This window comes from Euprymna scolopes, chromosome 29 (assembly GCF_053919585.1).
Source record: "Euprymna scolopes isolate OS-2025 chromosome 29, ASM5391958v1, whole genome shotgun sequence".
NCBI lineage: Eukaryota > Metazoa > Mollusca > Cephalopoda > Sepiida > Sepiolidae > Euprymna > Euprymna scolopes.
The window spans coordinates 34,638,944-34,647,510 of record NC_136510.1 but is presented as its reverse complement, the minus strand read 5'-3'; the positions used below and the strand labels follow the sequence as shown (position 1 = coordinate 34,647,510).

The window sequence follows — 8,567 nt, the reverse complement described above, 5'->3', positions numbered from 1 at the left end:
ATAAATGAATAGTTTTGTTTATTTTTTTTTACCTGACAAAAAATGTAAATGGATACACAATTTAGGAATAGCAAACGAAACCTTTTTTCAAACCTACATCTACATCTTATATAAAAGTCACTGTGTGTGTGTGTGCGTGTATGAGAGAGAGAGAGAGAGAGAGAGAGAGTGAGAAAGAGAGAGAGAGAGTTCCTCATAGGTTCCGAAACAGATGAGCTTATCTTTTGCAAATATTACACAAAGTTAAATTATATGTCTGGCAGTGTTCTTAGATAGATTTTTTAAACAGAAATTCATCGTATTAGTATCGAAAATTGAAAAATTCCGAACTTAAAAATAATATTTTCTCTGTTATAGATTAAAAGGATAATTTTTACCAGGGAATATTTTACGTTACACCGGTCAAGGGAAAGAATAACATTTCAGCAAATGATTTCTTCTAGAGAAACAGATTTATTGTCATCTGGAGATATAGTTCAGTCGTAGAGCATTCGACTACAGATCGAATGAGCCCCTGTTCCAGCCCGGATGTATCTCACCTTTTTGTTTCAATTTTTGTCTTATTAATCAGTTCAATTTACGATGAAAAGGGTATCATTTAAAATTGCCGCAAATCATTTCTTCGTTTGCATATTTTAAAACTAACTATTAATCAGAAGTCACTTTTCCAGTGCATTTATCGTCAAGCCCCAATATCAGCTGACGTGGTATTGTAAACAAACACAGATGGAATCTGATGAACGACATTATCATTATTATTTATTTTTTAATTTTCTTTACGAATTCGTCCACCGGGCAAATTATTCTTCGTAATATATAATAATCAATAGAGGATTTATTCTATAATAATATATACGCAATCTGCATAAATTAAAGTGTCTCATGAGAAAATATTTCTTGAACTAACATTTTGAAGAGTATCGCCAGAATCTAAAGTGATAAATTTTTACCAAATAATAACAACAACAACGAATAGTGAATTCATGAGATGTCCTTTAGCAAAGCAACATGCGTTCATCTCAATTACTTGATAAGTATCGCATAGAATGCTGTTCTTACTATTGAATAAAGAGTTGACGTATTAATTTCACTGCAAAATGTTAGTGCAATAAATTGTTAAGCTATATAGATAGATTAGACTTTTTAGTTTGTTAAAACGGGCAAAAGTTAGAGCCCGTTGGCTTAGACTAAATACTTCCTGCCAAATTTCTAGAGTAAATGTTGTATTGTGGTGATTACTCCTTATTTATCTCTTACTGTAGATCGAACGGATATCATGATCTGGGGAGACTTGCTGTCACACAGACTCCAGAAAACACAAGCTTTTTTCAAAGAAAAATCCTTGATGATGGCTTGTGTAACTACTCCTAGTGAGTAAATAATAATAATAATAATAATAATAATAATAATAATAATAATAATAATAATAATAATAATAGTGCAGTTTTTGTAGCATTAGGAAATAAAGGAGCTAGAGAGAGTCATCACTGAAATCATTAATCAAGTAAGCACTTCATCCAATTCTAATTTGCCGAGGTTGTTCATTACAAGGAAGAAAGGAGTATGCTTATTTGAGATTGAAGAATATGTACGCGGTTTACCACTACTTAGATAAGACTTATAAAGTGTTACTTGCAGCAGTAGTATTTATTTGCTTCCCCACTGAGCAAATTAGGCACAAGGCCGTTTTTTAATGTGGAGAGAGGGGAGGGGGGAAAAGGGGACCAGCTCCCGAGAGGTGGGAAATGGGAGCTGGATAGTAATTGTTGGTCTGTAGGGTGATTCCTACATTGCCCAAGGTCTGATATGTGGGGTTACCCCCACATATGGTCTTTGCTTGCAGTATCTGTCGGAACAAATACTACACTTTGATCTTGTCGCCCGGGCCGCAAAGGCCGGGGGCCAGTGTGTCATTTGCAACAGTGGCGGAAGAGGAAAAGCTTGATATAGAATCATTGGAAGATAGACAGGAATTGATGCGGAAAAGGTGACTGGGTTGGAAAAAAAATGAAACTTTATGGTAAGTCTGAGCGAGATTTTAAGACACTAAAATGTCAAGACACGGGGAATTTTCTGTCTAAATCTGACCTGAAAAGAGAAACAGAAAGTTTTATATTTGCTTCTCAGGAACAGGCACTAAATACAAATGCAATTAATACAAACATTAATGAGAAGGATTGTTCTGGTAAGTGCAGCGTGTGTGGTATATCTCTTGAAACAATGTTACACAGTATTAGTGCATGTCTACACTTGCTCAAAAAGTACAAACTATGTCATTACAAAGTATGTGCAAATCTGCATTGGAATTTGTACCAGAAGTTTGGAATGGTGGTTTCAAAATCACCCAGAAGAGAAAGCGGAAAACGAGGAAGTTAAGATTCTCTGGGATTTCATGGTATAGTGTGAGAGAAAGATAACTTACAGCCAATCAGATATTGTGAATAGAAAGACCAATAAATCTCAAATTATCGATGTGGTTTGCTCAAGCGAGATCAACTTAGCAAGCAAGAAGAATGAGAAGCTACGAAACTATCAAAACCTTAGGGTGGAGATTGCTGGAACAAGAAAACTTCTATTGTACCAATCATCATATGTGCGTTTGGTTTAATTCCAGATGGTCTTGAGAAACAAGTGAACTCCTTGTGAATCAAGTACAAGATCAGCGCACTAAAAAATTTGATTCTGCTTGGCATAGTAAACATCCTATGCCAAGTGCTTTCAATCTAATTGACACTTCTAATATACTCACTAGCTTTGATGTAAAAACCCGCTCTTCTATGAAAACCTAACCGGTAAAAAGCATCACACTACTGTGAAGTTAACGACTACTACTACTACTACTACTACTACTACTACTACTACTACTAGTAGTAGTACTACTACAATAAAAATAATGATAATAACAATAATAATAATAACAATAACAATAATAACAATAATAATATAAACAATAATAATAACAGTAACAATAATAATAACAACAATAACAATAACAATAATAATAATATTAATAACAATAACAATAATTATAATAAATAATAATAGCAATAATAACAACACTAACGATAACAATACAAATAACAATAATAATAACAATAATAATAAAAATAATGATAATACTATTAATAACAATAACAATAATTAAAAATAATAACAATAATAATAACAATAATAATAATAACACTAACAATAACAATACCAATAGCAACAGTAACAATAGCAACAACAACAACAATAATTATAATAAAATAAATATAATAATATAATAATAAATAAATATAATAATAATAAAAGTAATAATAATATCAATTAATAAATATAATAATACAATAATAATAATGATAATAAAAATAATTATAATAAATACTACTACTACTACTAATAATAATCTATATATTAATACGATAGCGTGTGGGTTCTATTGCGTGTCACGCTTACATCCGGGTCGTTTAATATTATATTCTATTTCTTGTAATAAAATAATTTTACCAAGAATTCTTCATTAGTTTTGGTTTCGGTTTCGATTATAGCTGATGGCACTTTAATCATCTATTTTCTTTATAAATAATTTTATCAATAATTCTTCATAAGTTTAGGTTTCGGTTTCGATTATGGCTGAAGGAACTCAAGTTATATATATATATATATATATATATATATATATATATATATATATATATATATATATATATATATATATATTTTTAATATAATGGGCGGAAGTCTCCCGAGAGCTCTTTCAGCTATCATCTCATCAGGAGAAAATCGATAGCGTAAAAATATAATACTATGTCGAAAGTAAAGAGTTCAGATGGGGAACTATTGAATGTGCCAAAAATTACGGGGACAATAAAATAAAGTTTATTGACGTTTAAAAAACGAGTAAAATAATGGCACAACGAGGGGGAAAACGGGAGAAAAGATTCACAGTTCCCCAAAGAGAAACAATGCGTTAGATGTTTCTTTCTGCCGGCACACAGAAGGTTTCCGCACCGCAATAGAGACAGACTCCAAAATCTTTAAATGGTTTCTGGAGTCCGCTCTATATAGAACCTCGAACCATTCAATTTTATATCTATCGGCACAGCACGGGTTGTCAACCAAATGCTTGCCAACAGCAGAGTTCAAGGCTGCAGAAGGAGGGAGACTACCAGACTCCATGCTCCCTTGTCTGATCTTCGATGGAACATGCTGGTTTATACGTAGAAAGATGCAAGGATGTTCGCGCAACATAACCAGCATCGCACTGCCATTTGAATTGATATACAATATTGCTATTTTGGATGTAAGGCAAACTATATTGCGAAAAGAAGGAAATGCAGGTCTCGTAGTGTATACCAAACGCAAGGACACAGAATAAAAGCAGTAATAAATACTTCTGCGAATCTGTTTGGAAAGTCTGTTACTCTTTTCCCCAATCCACGGTAATTTTAAATAAACCAGGCATTTCAAAGGTCCAAACTTTCTAGGGGATTTAACATCCGCAACCTTTTTGAAAATGCAGTCATCAATAAGGTCAACAGGATAACAATTATTGATGAATATTTCCCTGATCTTATCGAGTTTGGCGTCCAATCTGTTAGGTGAACAAATCATCAGGGCTCTATGTACCAAAGTATTAATTAAGCCGACCTTACGTGATTTTGGTACAAAAGATAACCAGTTCACATATAGGCCAGTAAATGTCGGCTTCCTATAAATTGTAGTGAGAAAGCCCCCCTTGAACGTTCGACAAGAACATCCAAGAAGGGAAGCGAATTGTCCTTCTCACTTTCCATAGTGAACTTTAGAGCTCCATGCAAAGAATTCAACCCATCAAAAAATATCGACGCTTCATTTTGCGATGGAAAAACAGCAAAAGTGTCGTCAACATATCTAAAATATGCCGTGAGTTTTGTTGTAGAATTAAACAGAATGGATTCATTGTACCCGACGAAAATAAATACAAAAAAGAAGAAAAAAGTGTACATGTGAAAAAATTTTTTTTTAAATTATGAAAAATGTTTTCACGGTGAGCTAACTAATTCAGGTACATTTTAAAGTTAAATAAATTCATTGTAACATCCTTTGAAAGATAAATATAAGTTTTCTGAGTGTATTTCAAAGATAATTAGTAAAGTCCTAAGATATTAAATTATATAAAAAAACACCTTGCTTGTAAAAAAAGAAGAAGCTTAATTAGCTTCCAAAAGCGAGAGATTCTCGCTTCGTTCAACCGAAAGAAAACAAAATACTCGTTACATGTATTATGCGGAAGCCCAAAATTTCAGACAACCGAAAGGCTGACTGAAAATGATGTCTGGTAGTTAAAGGGAAGTAGGGGTGTTGTTTTTCTTTTTTTTTTCTCCAAGATGTGCATCCGTACATTCCTATCGTAAACCATTGCCAAGTTTTTACCCTTCTTTTAATTTAATTACTTTTTTTATATTTCTGCTTTTAAATTAAGAACAAACTTTAATTTTTCAAGATAATAAAAAAGTTATGTTACGCCGAAGGTTTTATATTCATGCAAGCGAGGAAAATATTAGAATCATACACATACAAAATTATGCAAAACCTGTAATTAAAACTTAGTAGAATTTTTTTTTTCAATTATAATTTTTGATGTGAAAATATCAAATAAACAATGATTAATTCAATCATAATATCGGTAGTTCGAGAAATAAATTTTTCAGCGAGTTATATAGCGAATTCATTAATACAGACTTTAGGAGCCTTTTTCGTAATGTTCCTGTAAAAGTTATACTTTTTAAAAAAGTTGTTATAATTTACGATTCTTTATTTTCATAAAAAAGCAAAATTAAATTAATGCATTTTTTTTACTACTGAAAACTTTAGTAAAGGTATTTTTGGTTTAAATAAAATAATACATTTCCACTAAGATTTAAGTTCATTATATTCCGTGATCATTATTTTATAAATACTGAAACTGTCGTTAAATTTGGTTAAATTCCTGATTTTTGGTGAATTTTTAAGTAAAGGGAGGGGTCAAAATGTTCATTCAGTTTTGCATGTACCTATGAGACATGATTAAGCAGACAAAAAGCCATTCTCAACACGAATAAAGAGAATTAGGCTTTCACGTTAACCAAGAGAAAGATAATCATTAATCAGAAGGGACCACGCCATGATTGCTACAGTAGTCCCATTTGCGGAGTAAACAGCGGAAGTTAAGAGAAGACAGTCTTGACTATAACTTGATGGCCTTCTAAGAATTAATAGAACAGATAGAGCACTTTGTGTCAAATGACAAACATTTTTTGAGTAAACCAATTGTGAAATATCAACAAACAAACGTCATCGCTTTTGACGTCACTATACTCTGCGTATAACAATCGAACTGCCTTGTCATTCAGAACGAATCCGAATCTCAAAAGAATAACGTCACTAACAGAAAAAATGGATACCAGTAAAACGTCTCTTTACGTAGGAGACTTGCTCCCCGAAGTATTGGAATCTACCCTTTATAATAAGTTCGTTTCTATCGGAGCAGTCAAGTCGGTGCGCGTCTGTCGGGACGTGGTGAGCAAGAAGTCACTCGGCTATGCCTACGTCAATTTTGAGCACGCCAAGGACGCGGCGGAAGCTCTGCGTACTATGAACTTCAGCATGATCCTCGGCCGTCCGATGCGTATTATGTGGTCACAAAGGGACCCGGCTCTTCGCAAGTCTGGCAAGGGCAACATTTTCATTAAGAACCTTGATCCAAGTATCGATAGCAAGAGTCTACACGACACTTTCAACGAATTTGGCCCAATTCTATCGAGTAAAATAGTATCCGATGAGCACGGTTCCAAGGGATATGGTTTTGTGCAGTTTGAGAGCGAAGAATGCGCTCTGGACGCCATTGAGAATGTAAACGGAATGTTGTTTAATGGCAGGAAATTATATGTTGCTAAATTCGTCCCCAAGAAAGAACGATTAGACGATAATTACAAATTTAATAACGTGTTTGTCAAAAACTTTGGTAACGACCTCGATGACGATGGATTGTGGTCTTTATTCGCGAAATTTGGCGACATCACCAGTTACAAAATCATGCGAGACAATGCCGGCCAGTCTAAAGGTTTCGGCTTTGTGTGTTTTGAAAGAGCTGAAGATGCCATAAAGGCGGTAAAGGAATTGGATGGCTTCGAGCTGAACGGCAAATCGCTTTTTGTCGGTAAAGCCCAAAACTCCGAGGAACGCCAGCGGATGTTGAAGGATAAATTCAAGCAACAAAAGACCATGAAAATGGCTCAGTTTAAAGGCACCAACTTATACATCAAGAATATCGACGATGACGTCACTGAAGACCGTCTTCGTGCAGAATTTGCTATGTTTGGAAACGTGACCAGTGTTAGAATCGTTATTCAAAATGGCGAGTCGAAAGGTTTTGGTTTCGTATGTTTTAGTGACTCGGAAGAGGCTACAAAAGCCATCGAAGGGATGAATGGGCGAATCATATCTGCAAAACCGCTCGACGTATCGTTGGCCCTAAGCAAGGAAGAACGAATAAAATTAGCGATGCAGTATCAAAATTCAATGTGTCCTGATATCAACGATAATTATTTCCCGAATAACTTGAGATACACCCGTGCCCCTCCAATTCAACAGCAGAAAACTTTTCGTAATTCAGGTCCAATCACAAATCAGTCATCTAATACCAGAATGCCTTTTAACCCCTCTCCCAATACCCAACATCCTACGACCCCGAGGCAGCGCTACAATTCTAACAACCACACCTCTCCGAATATGTCTGATCAGATGAGTATCGAAGCATCCCCACCCCACTTACAGTACATGCCCAACGTCCAACATGCCCCCATAATGCCTCCTTATAATAACCAACTGAGCTACAAACAAGTGCCCCTATTGCCAATGCCTGTCCTGCCAGTGACACACCCACCAATCCGCCCGATCTCTAATTCGGAACTTCACGACAAGACCCTTGGGAAACTGTCTTCAGCTTCCGTTCCAGAGCAGGACATGTTGGGCGAATGGCTCTATGCCGAAGTAAGAAAAGAGAACAATAGACTTGCCGGTAAAATAACAGGAATGTTGCTCCAGTTGGATACCGCTGAGGTACTCCATCTTCTAAAATCTCCGATGGCCCTTCGCGAGAAGGTCCGCGAAGCTGAAACTGTCCTTCAGCAAACCCCAAGAGGAACAAAGTGCACAAAATGAATTAATGCTAAAACTTTTCTTAATAATTGCAGAATAAATAAAAATAAAATATGGGGCTATTGGATTATTTCTTCATACATAAGAGTTTAAAAAAAATCTCTAGTGATGCTTTTTAGGAATAGGTATCCAAAAATTCCGACTAGGAATGGAGAAAGCCGAATCAATTTTCGATGCTTCCACACAACAGGAACCGAACTAAATCGATTTTTGCCGAACTAAACGTAAAACTTAGCTTGTGGTAAGTTTATGGTTAGTTAGCAATTGATTTTTCTAAGGTTAGGTTAAGGTTCGTTTAAAATTAGGATAAAAAAGTTCGGTTCGTATTGTGTAGAAGCACCGAAACAGCATTACAGATACTCTTATATATTAAAGGATGTTGGTCATTAGTTTTTAGGTATGTG

General features: G+C 34.8%; 1 pseudogene; it reads left to right on the top strand.

The window, feature by feature from the left end:
* Positions 1 to 6,333: 6,333 nt before the first annotated feature.
* On the top strand, positions 6,334 to 8,217 carry LOC145252578 (polyadenylate-binding protein 4-like pseudogene; annotated as a pseudogene).
* The last annotated feature ends 350 nt before the right edge of the window (positions 8,218 to 8,567 follow it).